The sequence below is a fragment of the Lepus europaeus genome, chromosome Y (genome assembly GCF_033115175.1).
Source record: "Lepus europaeus isolate LE1 chromosome Y, mLepTim1.pri, whole genome shotgun sequence".
NCBI classification, from domain to species: Eukaryota; Metazoa; Chordata; class Mammalia; order Lagomorpha; family Leporidae; genus Lepus; species Lepus europaeus.
In genome coordinates this window covers 29220931-29231897 of record NC_084851.1, presented here as the reverse complement: position 1 = coordinate 29231897, position 10967 = coordinate 29220931, and the positions used below count along the sequence as shown (strand labels likewise).

Sequence of the window (10967 nt, the reverse complement as noted above, 5' to 3'; positions counted from 1 at the left end):
CAGGCTTACTTCATGAGACTCCTAGGTGTATGCAGAGAAGTAGAGGTCTGAGTCTACTTAAAGACCTAACTGGAAGGTTCATAGCTTATTCATAATTGTAGAACTACTTAAAACTACCATTTTTTTCAAAATAGAAACAACCCAAATGATCACCAAGGGAGAATAGATAAACAAAGTATTAAGTCATTGGAACATGGCACAACAAATTTCATTGTCCTGAACAATGCAATTCAATGTTTATTTTGTATAAGTAAATGAAAGATAAATTTCATCTATAGAATCCTAATTTCCATGTGTGTAATTCTGGAATGACCCGTACCCTTAACATGTGAAGATGCCAACTCTGGTCCTCTGGCTACAGTCCTTGATGAGGAAAGACCCCAAGTGGTGTCAGCTGATGTACCTAGGGTGATTTCTGTCTTCTATCTATTTACTGTTGACACTGCTTAAATTTTAAGTTTTTGGTGTTCTGAGGTTTGAGCACAATGTGCCTAGGTGTAGATTATTTTTGCATCCTACTTGAGCTAATTTGTGCTCTCTGAATGTGATAATCCTACATCCATCATCAATTCTAGATCATCCTCAGCTGTCACCTCAGCCACTGCTGCCTAGTGTCTCCTTATGCATCTCCAATAAGATTAACTTCAGATTTCTTGTTATTTACTTCAGGTCCCTGAACAATTTGTTTATATTTTCTTCTCTTTATCTTTGGTGTATTCTATATAATTTCTTCAGATGCATCTTGTACTGGCCCAATTCTCTGTTCAGCTCTGTGCATTGTCCTATTTAATCTATTCAATAATTTTCTATTTAATTGACTATATTTCATCTCTAGAAATTTTGTTCTATTTCTTTAAAATGTACAAGCTTGCTTTTCTATGGTATCATGTAATAATTTTATTGTGGCTTGTACTTCCTTTATTTATGTAATTAAAAGGCAATAAAATTTCCAAAAGTTATAATACATTGTGCTCATGCCCTCAGAGTATCATTGCCTGAAGTGCTTCCTCTTTTTTTTTTTTTTTGAAGCTCAAGGTCTATCATAAAGATGTTTAAGTTTTTAACTAGCTGCTTAATCCAATCTTTTATTTTTAGAACAATACATGCTGTAATAGACATCATTGATATATGCCCATTCACAGAGGTGAAGTAAGCCTCCAGATTAAATTACTAGAACTAAAATTGCTGAGTTAAAGAGCATAGGCATTCATAATTCTGATGTATAAAGTCATACTGCCTTTTGTAGATATGATAGTTGGAACTGGCTACTCCAGTTTGCTGGGTTTGCTTACAATGGTTTGTTTCTCCACTCAGCCTTGCCAACATGATCTTTTCAGATGTTTAGGAAATTTACCAATATGACAAGTAAAAATGATGATTGCTACTTTTTTGGTTTTTTATTTCTGCAAGTGAGATTGACCTGTTGATAAATCTAAAGATATTTGTCCTTTTCTTTAAACAGTCATACATATGATGTATATACATATTCTTGTCCATTTTTTCTGTTTGGGTTTTAGATTTTTACATTGATTTGTAGCAGTTTCTTATGTAATGAAGTAAGTTCACCCATTATCTAGAGGATAAACTGTATGATTCATATCTTATAAATATTTAAGATTTTTTTTTTTTTGCAGCTGCTTTGAACTTTAGTTGCGAAAACCAGAAGCTTAACAGTATCAAAAGGGCACACAGGGTGGCCTCTTAGACTAGGCCTTGGGCTGCCGCGGCTGCAGGAGGAATGGGCTCAGTGGTTCGGCGCCAGCGGCGGGCCAGGCTACCTGTGGCCCCTGCCCTCCGCCGAGCCCCACACCGTGGCCGCGCCCGCCCACAGCCCTGCTCTCAGTAGGCAGCTCAGCAGCAGCGTCTCGGAGATCTGGCACAGGGCCGACCGCTGGCGCGTGTCCCTGGACGGGAACCACTTCACCCCCGGGAGCTGAAGGTCAAGACCGAGCACAGCGTGATGGAGATCACGGGCAAACAGGAAGAGTGACAGGAGCACGGCTACCTCGCCCACTATTCCACCCGGAAGTACATGCTGCCCCCAGCGTGGACCCCCACGCTGGTCTCCTCCTCCCGATCCCCTGAGGGTGCGCTCCCCGTGGAAGCGCTGCTGCCCAAGCCAGCCACGCAGTCACAGAGATCGCCATCCCGGTCACCTTCGAGGCCTTCGCCCAAATTGGCGCCCAGAAGCCGGGAAGTTGCAGCAGCCTGCAGCCAAGTAGAGCTGCCTCCTGCGTTGCCCAGCCCCCAGCAGCCCCCTGTACGCCCTTTTGATACTGTTAAGCTTCTGCTGTTCACAAATAAAGATCTAAGCAGCTGCAAAAAAAAATTCCTTATGATGCATTGTGTGTTAAAATGTTTACTTCTGTGAATTTAAATATTTCAGTCTTTGAGTCTGTTGGATTTACTGGCACATTTGAAGTGGCTTTATCTCACTGAAACATAGTATTTTATGATTTATTCAAGCAGTGTGTTATTTTACCTGCCTCAACTGTGTGGTTTAAACACCTCCTCCCTCTAGGTGGCTAGTCCATTTCCTTTAACGTTTCCTGAAAGCCATCTCAATTAATTTGAAATCCCACAACTATTGTACACCAAATTCTAGGAAACATTTTAGAGACTTTTATTTAAGTATGTATTTTCTATTCTAATTCAGCAATACATATTTCAGCATTAGTTCCCATTTTTCCCAAGAATCACTGCTGTGCATTTTTAGTTGTCCTTTTTGAACACTTGAACACTGACTTCAGCTTGCTTAGTTCCTTAAAATCTTCTCATTATGTTAGTGAGTGTGTAATCAGTCCATTCACGGCCATGATGTGATCATTTGAAAAAATTTTTATTAAAATAAAGAGAGCAGACTTCATGTATTTCAGGTACCAGGCTGTTTTGATTGTAACTGTCCTGTAGAATGTCTTAAAATCTGGTCTTGTGATGCCTCTAGTTTTGTTTTTGCTGTTTAAGATTGTGTTTGGTATTTGGTGTCTCTTTGCTTACGTATGGATTTTAGCATTACTTTTTTAGATATGAGAAAATGTCCTTGGTATTTTTATTGGAATCTCATTGAATATATAAACTTCTTTTTGTAGTATGGATATCTTGATGACATTAATTCTTCCATTCCAAGAACATAGGTGGTTTTTCCAATTTTCCTTCTTCTTCTATTTCTTTCTTAAAAATTTTATAAATTTCACATCCTTGGTTAAATTTATTCAAAGGTGTATAGATTTGTAGTAGCTGCTCTGAATGGTAGTGATATTTATGTTCTTTCTCAGCTTTGGAATTATTTGTGTATTCAAAGGCAATTGATTTTGAGTGCTGATTTTATATCCTGCAGCTTTACCAAGCTCTCCTATGAGTTCCAATAGTCTCTTAGTGTAATGTTTTTTGTTCCTCTCTATATAGAATCATGTTTCCTGTAATAAGGGATAGTTTGAATTCCTCCTTTCCAACTTGTATCCCTGTGATTTTTATTTCATGCCTAATGGCTCTGGGTAAAATCTCCAGAATTATATTAGATAGCATAGTGAAAGTAAGCATTATCTGGTTTCAGATTTTAGTGGAAATGATTCCATAATTCTCAAAATCAATATGATGTTGATTGTGGGTTTGTCATAGGTGGCCTTGATTCTCATGAGGTATGTTCTTTCTGTACCCAATTTTCTTAAGGCTTTTATCATGAAAGGATGTTATAATTTATCAAATGCTCATTTTGTATGTATTGAGATAATCACGCGATTTTCATTCTCAACTTGTTAATGTGATGTATCCTATTTATTGATTTGCATATGTTTAATCACCCCATATGTTCCATATAAATGATCTCTCTGATTTGTTGTTGCATTAGATTAGCTAGTATTATATTGAGAATTTTTGCATATATTTTCATCAGGAATATTGAAGTATACTTCTCTTTCTCATGATTTTTCCTTGTTTGGGAATTACGGTGATGCTTCCTTTTTTTCTTTTCACATCCCTGAAGCATTTTAAGTTAGTGTGGCTACATTTTTTCAGCCATGTTGAATCCAATCAGGAGTATGGAATTCTTAAGTAGAAATTTGAACAAACAAGATTTTTACAAATAAAATTGTTATGTTTTCTTTCCATGAAGCATCTTCATGTAAAAGGTCAGTTTCTCCTTGATATTTACCTATCTCCTAGAGTGTGGTAGGCTATCACTGAACTAATTAAAATCATAGTTTATAACTTGTTCTGTAGAGGAAATATGGCTGCAACCAGAGACAAAGAAAGAAAAATGGACCTCCCCTCCTAACACAAACTTTGAATGTGGCTGCTCACAATTAACTAGTGAAACAGCTACCTAGTGTTACCTTGTCTAGGGAGGGAAGATGTCCTAAGTTCTGCTTCTGTAACTCCATTCACAAATCTGTCCTAATAAATCTGCCCCTGGTATCTCTTTTACAAACAAAGAAGACACCCCCCCCCCCAACCATTGAAACTGTGGTCCTAAGTCAGGTAGGCTGCAATTTAACCCTACCAATGCTATAACAGGTAAAGCATGATGCTTCTGAACCTATAAATATTGTAATAAACTGGGGATTATTGCTCAGTTTTCAGGAAATGATTCCAGCTGAGCCTACTGGCATTATAAACTGCTTGGATTCTCTACTATCTCTGATGCTTGTTTGAATGAGGGGTATTTCCCACCCCAGGTTTCTGTAACAGTACATATTTCAAGTTATGAGAGCTGGGCTTAGTAACCAGAATCATAAATCTCCTCCTTCTGAAGATCCATGTTTCTCTTGAAAAGAGGAAATGAAGTGGGTTGCCACTTTCTTTGAAGATGAAAAATGGTGACCAAAAAGAAATAGCATGAAGTCCTTACGTGATTTCCTGATAGAGTCGATAAGATGTATTTCTTCACTGAAAACAACTTTCAGAGGGTTTCTGACTGCAGCAGGCTCTGAAAGCAGCAGCTGCACTGACCCTCTGGTGGCACTGACTGTCAGGCATCTGATCCAAATCACCTGATGCAGGCTTCCATAGGAACAGTTCACTAACAGCTAAACACTCTCTGAAGAGGAATAGGTAATAACATGTGAAGTGACAAAAAGCACCTACTGCATGAAATAGAATCAAAATAACAAATCTGAGTCTTATGCTAGAAAGATTTTTTATGTCATGGTTCTAAAATGAGAAAAGTTACAAAAATAGTTATAGAAATCATAAATTATTTATGTATTATTGATAACAATGATTATAACAACTGATATTCTGAATATCAGAATAAATATAGTAAAAAGATTAATTTACATGAAGGTGGTTTGAGTGATCTGCTGGGATGCTATTTTTAAAGAGTAAATTTAAAAAAAATAGCCTCCAAAAGTGAAACTTGCATCAGGAAAAAAAGTGCGTGACTAGATGATATTTCTAGAGCTGGATCAAAGAACTCTGAAAATTCTGTGGCATAAAATGACTTGTTCTATGTTGAAAGCATTCACATGATATCCTCAGTGTCTGGATAATTTGGGATGAGTTAATTTTGCCCTTTACACACCCATCTGCTACCCAATCTGGAACTTGGATTTGAACTGGAGCAGATGCAGCAAGATCAGCTTTTTAATCCTCTGCTAACTACACATCCTGAGTCCAGAGAGTTTTTGATGCTGGCTTACTGCTGCAGAAATGTTTCTACATGCTCCCCCTATTCCTTTTCTGTATCTGTGCTCAATTGAGCAGTGATCTGCCTCTCAGTATCAACTTAGCTTGTGGTCTTTTCTCATTATGTGTATGCACTTGTATTTATCCCTTCTATTCATCTCCCATATTTATTTCATTGCCTTTCTGGAAAAAGAAAAACACCAAACAGTGATACAATAAACTATTAGGACTTGATGGTGCCTGATCATGACACAAGACAGTCTACTGTTACAAAATGAAGGCAACAAATAGAACTGTTTGACTTATATGTCAGCAATTCAGAAGTGGTAATTTCGGAAAGTAAAAACTTTGGGGAAAATTTTCTCAACTATATCTGAAAATGAACCATGACATAAATTATTACAGTAGTATAACTCGCCAGTGCCATGTCTCACTAGGCTAATCCTCCCCCTTGTGGCACCAGCACACTGGGTTCTAGTCCCGGTCGGGGCACCGATTCTGTCCCGGTTGCCCCTCTTCCAGGCCAGCTCTCTGCTGTGGCCAGGGAGTGCAGTGGCGGATGGCCCAAGTGCTTGGGCCCTGCACCCCATGGGAGACCAGGAGAAGCACCTGGCTCCTGCCATCGGAATGGCGCGGTGCACCGGCCGCAGCGCGCCAACCGCGGCGGCCATTGGAGGGTGAACCAATGGCAAAAAGGAAGACCTTTCTCTCTGTCTCTCTCACTGTCCACTCTGCCTGTCAAAAATAAAAAAAATAAATTAAAAAAAATAAATTATTACAGTTGTATAACTCTGATGATTGTGTTCCTGAATTTACCATGGGAATAATGAAAATTATACAGAAATAAAGAATACAAAACACTGTAGTATACTGTCATAGTACACTGTATATTCCTAGGAAATATGCTAAACTATATGAATTTACTGTTTAATGGAGATCCTCAGTTTGATTGTAGAGAGACAGCGAGAGAGAGAGAGAGAGAGAGAGAGAGAGAGAGAGAGAGAGAGAGAGAATATCTTTCTTCTGTAGATTCATTCCCCAAATGGCGGCAATGATTGGCACTGAGCTAATCTAAAGCCAGGAGCCAGGAGCTTCTTCTGGGTCTTCCACATGGGTGGTAGGGAGCTCAAGGACTTGGGCCATCTTCTGCTGCTTTCTAAGGCACATTAGCAGACAGCTGGACCAGAAATGGAGCATTCAGACGCAAAACAGCACCCACATGTGGTGCCCAAGTCACAAGGAACAGCTTTATGCACTATACCACAATGCTGGCCCTAAGATCCTCATTTTTAACTTTTCCACAAAGCAAATTAACTTCAAAGATTACTTGAGTGTTCAAATAAAAAATACGCTTAACAATGTAGCTTAATTTTTCTTAGACTTTTTAATAAGAATATCATTAATGAAAGTTTGAAGTTATTGATGAAACAGTTTACTGAAAACACCCTAATTTTTAAAAAATGAATAAAATCTGCCCATGAATAATTTTATAGTTGTCCACTTACCATTTCATCTCATTTCTAGAATATTATAGATATGTAAGTGTTTTGATGAACTTGAAGTTACCACACTATAATTAAATGAGCATAAAAATGCAAATCTGTACTTAAATTTTTGACATTTCTTAACATTAGTGCATCCCATAGTATAAGGTTCAGCTCTTTCCAATTGTTGACATTTTATATTCAAAAGAGAGAATTGGCTCTCAGAAGAGACTTTGGCTTTTTAATGAATATAAATTTGTAGAATGGACACCACCATTTCAGGCTCCAGTGTTCAGAAGGCCTGGAAATTCTGGGCATGCTTACAGGGTCTGGTTTTCCAATTCTCTCAGTTATTAAGTTGATAGTTATACCATGTCAAAAATTGTCAAATGGTGAAACTTTGTTATTTTGACAAGGCTAAAAATTCTAGGAGTTTAGTAACTTCATGAAGATTATTTTTTCTCTAGATATATTGGAAATATGTAGTCCTTTGCATGTATTATATGTTTGAAAGGACTCTCTCTCTCTCTCTCTCTTTAGTTTCCCAGATAACAGGGCAATACACTCTATTACTTTTGCTATTCTCTATTATCTGCACATTAAAGAAAGAGTGAAGAATGTCAGTATTACTGTTATGACATTGTTGTATGCAATTTATTTGTCATCAGAGTAGTTAAAAAAACACTCTGAAGGTTTCCCACTATTTCAGATATGCAAAACACTTTATTAACTTATATTTATGTTTTCTTTATCTAGCTTTTAGCTGATTTTAACTCACGGGTGTATCATACTTCTGATTTCAAGGAGAACCGATTTCTCTAATTGCTCTTCTTTTGATAGCCTCTATAAAAGGGATGCAAATGTTTTGCAGGATTATTTCAGAAGCAAGTGATAAATGAGTATGTAGGAATGGTGTGAAATTTTCTCTTTTGCAAAACTGCTTTCTCTCCATGAGCTGACCAGCAAAAGGGCAGTGGTCAGAGGCCAGGTTCTGCTGCAGTGTGACACAGCTCTTAGCATGATTCCAACATGTGCTGTTTCTGGAGTGTGAGACCCTCTCTCTGTTCATGATAAGAATATATTTCTTCTGAGGATGACATAGCCAGAATGTAGAAAAATGGGCTCTTTTGCCTCATGTGCAAGCTCTCTGTATAAGAAATGCATTTGTAGTATCACTCTCCAGAGCATCTGGATAGGTACAGATTTCACAATTGTTGAGAATAGGAGTTTAAAAATTAATGTACACTTTTAAAAATATAGGTGAAATAAAAACATGATATTTGTGCAGCATTGGATTTACATTTTACAAATTAGCTAACAATAATTAAATTTCAAAAAGCAGTTTATGTAGTTTGAAAAAATATGAAAACAATGGTGAGTAGAATGATATAGGTTTTAGGCCGGCACTGTGCCTCACTTGGCTAATCCTCCAGCTGTGGCACCAGCACTCTGGGTTCTAGTCCTGGTTGGGGCACCAGGTTCTAGTCCTGGTTCCAGTCCAGCTCTCTGCTGTGGCCCGGGAAGGCAGTGGAGGATGCCCCAAGTGCTTGGGCCCTGCACCCCATGGGAGACCAGGGTAAGCACCTGGCTCCTGCCTTCGGATCAGCGCGGTGCGCCAGCTGCAGCACACTGGCTGAGGCGGCTATTTGGAGGGTGAACCAATGGCAAAGGAAGACCTTTCTCTCTGTCTCTTTTTGTCCACTCTGCCTGTGAAAAAAAAAGTAAATGTGGAACTTGTAGTGATGTGTCCAACTAGCATGGATGAAAAGGCAATAACAACTATTCAAAGATCTTAAAATTCTGAATGTGGTGAGAACCCTAAGCAATAAATTAATAATGCAGCATCACACATGTAATACAATGAATGTATTCATATAAAATACTTTCTCTTAAAATAAAATACAAAGCATAGACAATTACATATAAAAATAAACCATTGTAGATTTTAGGTTTAGGTTTTCTCAAACAAATCTTTTATTCAAGGAATACGAGTTTCAAACATTTCACAAGTACCACTTTAGGATATAGTGATTCTTCCCACCATACCTGCCCTCCCACCCACACTCCCACCCCTCCTCCTCCACCCTTTCCCATTCCCAGTCCCATTCTCCACTAAGATTCATTTTCAATTTAAGGTGTTTTTAGAGCTTTGTCCTCATGTATGCCTGTTTTTGAATGTGAATCACATATAAGACTAATCTAAGACTACTTTAACCATACTGCCTGTTGCCCCACTCCATATTTTATTTCCTTTTTAAAAATTATTAATATATCCAACTAAATTCTTGTGCATCATTGATTTATATTGATTTATATTCTGAACATTTATGGATTTTGACAATAAATTTTTGATGTACTTTTGTTTTAGACCCAGAATGGAGAGTTTAGAACAATGTGAGAGTAGATAGAAGTTCAGAGCACTCTTCTGCTTTTCAGTTTTATCTTATTTGACAACCAATAAATAAAGTTTAAGCAAACATTTCTTCTAAAATGTTTTAATGAGTATTAGAAATCATGGTTCAAACTATTTGCTAGTTAAATAAATTTATTTACCCACCTTGCAGAAATGAATGTGTATGTAATATTTTCATATATGGTTGGTTAATAGACTGTAATGTCATTCAAAAAGCTTAGAGACACCATTTTTCCCTCATTTAAAAAATGAAATGCATAAAAACTTAAAGGTAATTGTGTGAGTGTGGATTGTCCATGTAAATATCTGTAAAGTTTATTATTTGAAATCCAAATGAGTGAGTTTTTCTCATTTGAAGTGCTTTGACGTCTTTTTCCCCCACTTTCTATGACAAACCTGTGAACATCTTGTAGATTCCCTTGTCTTATGTTGTCAAATGAGGTCTGGGGTAGAATAGCACTTTTCTACATAGGATTCCAGATTTTAAGTGTATATGAAACTGCTTATGGGGATCCAGGTGCTTGGGTCAGAATTTGAAAAAACTTAATTAGAATAGGGCATGCAACTAAAATGTTAACATCATTGACATTAGCAGTACTGTTAAGTATTTTTGAGTCTTTTTGTTCCTTATTTTATTCTTATTGTCTTTTTGATGTTTTGAAAATTTACATCATGAAACAGTAAGACACTACAGACTGCTGCACATGGAAGTTTATATATTGTTTATTTTACAATAAATCTCATGTCTGCAAACAGTGCTGGTATTTCTTTTGCTTTGTTTTTAAGTACAAATTTCATAAGGAGGTAACATCTGCCAATGGATGCATCTCAGTATAGACAGCAATCCAATTAGTAAAGTTGGGCACTCTGGGTTTATGTGTAAACCATGCCAGATATCTAATAGAGAATAAATGATAAAAATCTTAAAGATTTTATTTATTGTATTTGAGAGGTAGAGTTACAGACAGTGAGAGGGAAAGGCAGAGAGAAAGGTCTCCCTTCCATTGGTTCACTTCCACAAATGGCCGCAATGGCCAGAGCTGTGCACATCAGAAGCCAGGAGCCAGGCATTTCTTCCTGCTTTCCCACATGGGTGCAGGGACCCAAGGACTTGGGCTATCTTCTACTGTTTCCCCAGGCTGTAACAGAGAGTTGGACTGGAAGAGGGGCAGCCAGGGCTAGAACCAACACCCATATGGGATGCCATGCCACAGGTGGAGGATTAACCTACTGCACCACAGCACCAGCCCTGGAATGATCAAACCCTTTAACTTCCACTCAGTTAAGTTTCTGAATTAAATTTCCCAAATTTGGATTGGCAATGTGGTATGATGATAAAGTTGCAACCTGTGGTGCCAGCATCCCACAGGGATGCTAGTTTGAATCCCAGCTGCTCCACTTTTGATACAGCTCCCTGCTAATTCACCTGGGAAAGCAATGGAAGCTGC

General features: G+C 37.8%; 1 pseudogene; it reads left to right on the top strand.

Annotated features, from left to right (window-relative positions):
• Nucleotides 1-1358: 1358 nt before the first annotated feature.
• On the top strand, nucleotides 1359-2222 carry LOC133754189 (heat shock protein beta-1-like; annotated as a pseudogene).
• The last annotated feature ends 8745 nt before the right edge of the window (nucleotides 2223-10967 follow it).